At 40.8% G+C, this 6,000-nt stretch overlaps 1 long non-coding RNA gene across 1 annotated transcript in view; it reads right to left on the reverse strand.

The window, feature by feature from the left end:
• The window catches only part of LOC140699330 (uncharacterized), a 355,563-nt gene extending 352,782 nt beyond the window's left edge, over window positions 1-2,781 (reverse strand). Inside the window, exon 1 of the long non-coding RNA XR_012077408.1 lies at window positions 2,703-2,781. This is a non-coding gene — a long non-coding RNA (uncharacterized lncRNA). The remainder of the gene's footprint in view (window positions 1-2,702) is intronic.
• Window positions 2,782-6,000: the final 3,219 nt, after the last annotated feature.

Raw genomic sequence — 6,000 nt, forward strand, 5'->3', positions numbered from 1 at the left:
AATGAACTACTGTCCAGGCCATCACTGATGTATGTCGGGGTGGCTACAATATGCACATGCCTCCCATCTTGGTCCTTTCCAATTCATTCTCACCCTGCTACAAGATTAATTTTTCTAAAATCTGTCACTCGTCTGTTTAAAATCTGTCCATAGCTTTCCAGTGACTTCAGAGCAATGTCCAAAAGGCTTTACAAAGCAGATAAAACCCTTCACCATCTGGCCCTCTTGACTCTCTCCACCCCCATTTCCACACTTCACCATATTTTATCTACAACAGTTCCACAAACATGTTCTCTATTAGTTCAAGCCTTCAAGGATGCAGACTCAAAATGGAAATAGATGTACAAGAGACTTACTGGGGAAAACGCCTGTGAAGGATAAAGGTGAGGTAGCAGAAGTAGGCAGGGCGAGACTTCTGACTTCCATGCAGGCCTGACAACTACAAAAGGGTAGAGAAGAGGACCAGGTGGGAAGAGTTTCAGACTGCAGGCGAATTTAAGAAATGCTCAGCAATGCTGATGGGGAGTCCTCAAGGCAAAGTCGGCCATTGGAGGAGTCCTTTATCACAAAGGGATGACTCCCACTGAGCTCCATGACTGGCTGGGATGGGCCCAGAGGAAGTATGGACTGGGTGAAAACTCTGGATAAGAGATGGGACAGAATAGCCATCAATGAACTATGCTCCCCCTATAGAATGAGATATGAGTGGTGCATTTTCATGACCAGTAAAATTCACAGATGATGCCTCCCAGATTGACTTCTCCATGAAGCTCTGAGGAGCAGCAGTGGCTCCCATGGACTTCCCTTCCTGAGGGTAAACTGTAAAGACAGGTCAGAAAGATAATTACAGCTGCCATCACTGCAGTTGATCTCAGAACCACAACTGACAGTTATCCTTGCCCTCCTTCTCTATTCATGTTATGTTCCCCTCACCCTTAGCTGGCATACTGGGTAGCAGAGAGAGCCTTCAGACCATGACACAAATCTAGTATCTGTGAAAGGATGGGTGGGGGAAATTGGGTATAAAATTCTCAGACTGCAGTGCATTTCCAAGAACATCTCAGCCAGGCCAATGGGAAGTCCTGGAGCCATGTTGTCCTATAGGGATAGCCTGCACTAGTAGCTCCACTATGCTCAGTCAGTCATTGACTGAGCACTGAAGTGAAGTGTGGTCTTACGGTGAACACAGCAGTGGATTTAGGAGGACAGCTGAGGCTATCAGTCAACACTGCTTCCTGCAGCAGGAGAGATGAATTTTTACAGCTACCATATCAGCCGTCAAATCAGACTCACAGGATCTTTAACAACAAGCATCACTAATTTCAAGGAAGCAAGTAATCATAAGGCAAAGGCAAAGTAGAGACAGATGTGCCATCTTCAATTCAGCTTCTCATGTCCTTTCTTACAACATTAGGATGTGCTCTGGCCCAGATTTAACATATGAGGTCTGTAAACAATGGATACAATCACTTCATTTACAGGTCTGCTGCTAATTCTTTCCCCCAAGCTATTCTATGTGCCTGACACACATACCCCTTCCTTATTCTAAGTTGGACTAAGTTTGATGGGGGCACAGAAGGAGCCATTGATTTTATCTGGAAAGGAAATAAGAGTATTCACAAAGACACTTAAAATATTAAGACTGAGTTGTGACTGACAGAAAGCTCACAGAGTATGACTTCCAATCTAGTTTTCTCTGACTTCTGTGGACAATGACGGATATCATGATAGAATGAACATAGAAGGGGGACAGGTCTACTTCCTTCTCTGAAAAAGTGGAAATTTTTAAAGTCTTAATTCTGGAAAGCAAATTGCAATTTTAGAAATAATGTGTTAGAATTTCCAAGAACACAGATAAGGGGAAGAAGCAAAAGGGAAAACTGCTAGAGAATGTGAAGTGTATCTAGGAAATCTTTTTATATTTTTTTCATAAGCATTCAGTAAATGAATGATTCTGGCAAGGAAAGTTATTATTGTTTCCCATTCCCCGTACTGAGAGTTTTTTCATCAAAATAGCCATCAGCAATGAAATTGTAATAGCCAGTGTCTAGTCTTTTCCAAGTTAGATTTATGGATCGTATCATGATCATTAGGGGCATTACTTACCTAAGCAAAACAAGAAACAAATACACTTCCCAGGGACTTGTGATTCCAATAAGGTATGATCTACACTGTTACAGTTAAGAAGCCATTAAAAGGACAAGTTGCTTCCTGATTCATCATCAATGCATATACTACAGCAGGAATTCCCTGTGATACCAGCCTTGCCTACACTGTTAAAAATCAATTGCAATAGTCCTCAATCCCACTCCACATCTGCCTCACTGTGAGGAAAAGAAATGCATTCACCGCAAAACTTGAGTGGAAGAGTACTAGAAATAAACACAAAGATGAGGAAGGTCCCATAACACCATTCCCCTGCTATCATCCCTAACTCCCCTTCTTCTATTCCATTCCTCCCCAGACTGTGCCTGGAAGTAAAACACGTCTAAAGAGATAGCCCCAGAAGCCCAAGTCAAAGCAGCCTTAGGCATAAGTGAAATTGATGGTTATATGCACTACCAGGGACCCAGAGAAGAGCCTCCAGTCTTAAGAAATTCTCTCAATGGCATTTGTACTAAGGCTGAAAATTCTATACTCAAAATTTTCTTCTAAAGAAGGCATTATCAGAAACCAAGATCTTGGGTATCAATAGGACTTACCTGTGGCCACCTTCCATTAACTCCAAACAACTTCCCCAACAGCGTACTTCCCTTCTGAGATTCGATGTTCACTTGACCTTTCAGATAAGAAACAGAATTTATCTCAATCACAAAGTTGAAGGTGGTCATTTCTGTATCAATCTCTCGTGGACAACAGAGCTTCCTGCCTGGGAGGTAGTTGTCAGTATCTCCTTTGTACAGATGAAGAAACAAATTCAACAACAAACCAGTGTAGAAACGCCCCCAGTTGTGAAATACCTCATTCAAACCTACCCGAGGGGTTGCATTTCATATCCAACTAGAGTGTAGTTATTCTGCCTGGTAAGCTCACACTCCCTCTTCTCATGCACCCAGCTCGTTCCCATCCTTCAGATCTTAGCTTTACTGCTACCTTCTAGAGCAGCCTTCCCTGGCCACTCAATCTAAAGTTGGTCATTTTTATTTTCTCTCATAGTGCCCTACATTTTCCTTCATTGTGTTTATTATCATTTGTAAGTATATACTTACTCCTTTGTTTTCTCATATTGTGTTTGTGTCTGGTTTTCTCACTAGACTGTAAACTCCATGAGGGCAGGGATCATTCCTCTCCTGAGCACGTAACAGAATAGGCTTGAACAGAATACTCAGTAAACATTGCCTAAAGGAGTAACAGGTGGAGTTGCACTTCTCATCCAAAGTACATAATCATTACCACTATGCATGCTGCCTCCCCATAATTGTGAGGATAAATTCCATTGGAAGCCGGAAGCCTCTCATTCAATAAGACTTCTTCCATTGGAGCTGAAGGTCACAAAATTCTCTCACAGCCCTCAGAGGGAGGCTGCTCATCCCCATCATGCTCCACAGTCCCTGGGATAACCTTGGCAACCTCCTTGGGGTTTTCTCCCAGTAGGTCTTATTTTTACTTCAAAACCTTCCATTACCACCCTTGAAGTTCAACCATTCTGATTCTAGCACCAGGTAAGTTTTTGTTATCTATGTTTATTCATATTACCCTGAAAATAGATATGAGGTTTCTGGGGCAGATTTATTATTTAAATAATACCCACATCTGTTTTCCTCTGTCTCAATCCTCCCTTCTGGGGATATACCATAAGAACCAGATGTCACCCTACCTGTACCAGAATCTGTACTATAGGCAAGGGATCCAAAACATGGATCTGCAAGCTTATCTAGGATAAGGGCATCTCACCCCCTTCTCTCCTGAGAAAGAAAAAACTTTTCTCCCTAATGTAAACAAATAATCCTTAGGAAGAGAAAGGAATGATTCTAAGTTCTGATCCTTTGAAATACAAATAAATGTCTCCAGGAGTAATCCAAGCATCTACAAATTCACAATCCCTAGAATGCCCCATAGTCCTGGGTTTCATTCTTATTCTGAAATGTAAACATTTACCTCACAAGAGGCAAACGTCTCAGGATGGTCTGTCACTATATAATCATCCTTTAAATATAAAACTTGTCCTTTGACCCACATCCAAGATTTCTTCGCTCAGAAAATCCCTATCATATAGAAACATTAAAGTATTTTCTCTACAACCCCACACCACCCTCTGGTCTTCCTCGAGCTGACATCTCCCAATTTCCTGTCCACTTTCATGAGCAACTTTAGACATTAGCTCCTGAACTTCCTCTAAATTCTATCATCATCCTGGAGAATTCTAACACCCATGTGGACAAATTTTGGGAAAGTGAGGAAGCCTGATATTCAAACAAATGAAGTAATCAGCATGAAGGGTGTATCTGTCAAGATCAAGTCTGGAAAACAATAACCACTCTATGCACTCCAAGTATGGAGGTTTTAAAACAAAGAATTAGATGTAGCTGGAAGAGCTGAGGAAGTGAAACTCAGGAAATTCACTGCTAGAAACCTGAGCCTATAGCACAGACTTGAATGTCTTACTTGACTCTCCCTAAGAAGTTGCTTCAAATGTCTTATATTTATCTCCCCTCAGCTCCTTCCAAAAAAGTAATGGCATCTCCTTTTCAGTCTCCCCTTATTGGCAGACTAGCCCAGCCTCAGGGTTAGAGGAGGGAAGGGGATTCTGGAAAACCCAGTTTTCTGTTCTAAAAAAGATTATACAAGAGGTTTGGAGCTGATTCCAAGTTGACAACACACAATTCAGCACAAAGACCAGAGCCACGGTCTTCTGTTTTTCTTATTTGAAAGCATTTATGAGAGAGGTCACCTCCAACAGCTTTGCTTTTCTACTTCTCAAGAGATGGCCTCTGGGAGCCATTTGCTGGAAAGAATTGCTTTCATTATATATTTGGTCTTACCAACTAGGAAGTCCTCAGCTGTCTTTTCAGTAAAGATAAACTTTGATAGGATGATAATATCCCTAAACCATCTTTTAAACACTAAATTAAAATGTTGAATATAAATTCACAAATGGAATGTAGGAGTTGCTTGAATACAGGCAGAGATGGTTCCACTGCTACATTTTCAAGGAGCCCATTCTGGACCATTTTCAGTAGGGAAGAGTTTCCTCAAAAATAATGAAATTCAAACCATGAATATCAAACATCCTTTGATGTTCAGGTTTTTATGATTGAAAAATTCGTGCTTTTTCTGCTACATTAAGTAAAAATGGAAAATTTAAATGGCCGAATAAATGGTGGCATGACATTTCTTTTAACTCAGCATGAACTCACAGAAACCAAGAAACATGAAAAGTTCATCAGTTTAAAAAGGGATTGAACTCATAATGAAAAACTGAGGAAGTTTATCCAACTTGAAATTAAGCTTCTGGATTTTGCAAGATAAAAGCACACCTATGTGGCTCCTCTAAAATCTTAGTATTAACTACATGGGATGTTTTGGCCTGATTTTTACTATCTCAATGTATTTTGCTGACATCAGCTTATAATTGGGAAACTGTGGCAATACAGTAGGTGCCTAATAATGGTAATAAGGATGGCACCCTTTGGCCCCTTTACTCTCACTTAGCCACAACCCCAGTCCTTGACATGGCAATTAACAGTTTCTCAAACATACGTAGAGTGCTAAGCAAACACAGTTCCAACCTACCTACCCCACCCAGCCAACATCCTCTTTCTTCCTGGTCAGGAAGCCACTCTTATATACATTCTGCTGGGGATGAAAAGAAATTAGGATAAAAAATAGAACCTGAGAATGACTTAAAGAGATGGGTGGAAAAACAGAAGATAAAAGTATGTGATGTGGTGAATACAAAAGGAGAATGATTCAAGGAGGGAGTAATCAACAGAATCAGACAATGCTGAAATAAAAATAAGATAATGTCTGCTGAATGGATCACTTAGGAAATCACTTGAA

The sequence above is a fragment of the Vicugna pacos genome, chromosome 11 (assembly GCF_048564905.1).
Source record: "Vicugna pacos chromosome 11, VicPac4, whole genome shotgun sequence".
Taxonomy (NCBI): domain Eukaryota; kingdom Metazoa; phylum Chordata; class Mammalia; order Artiodactyla; family Camelidae; genus Vicugna; species Vicugna pacos.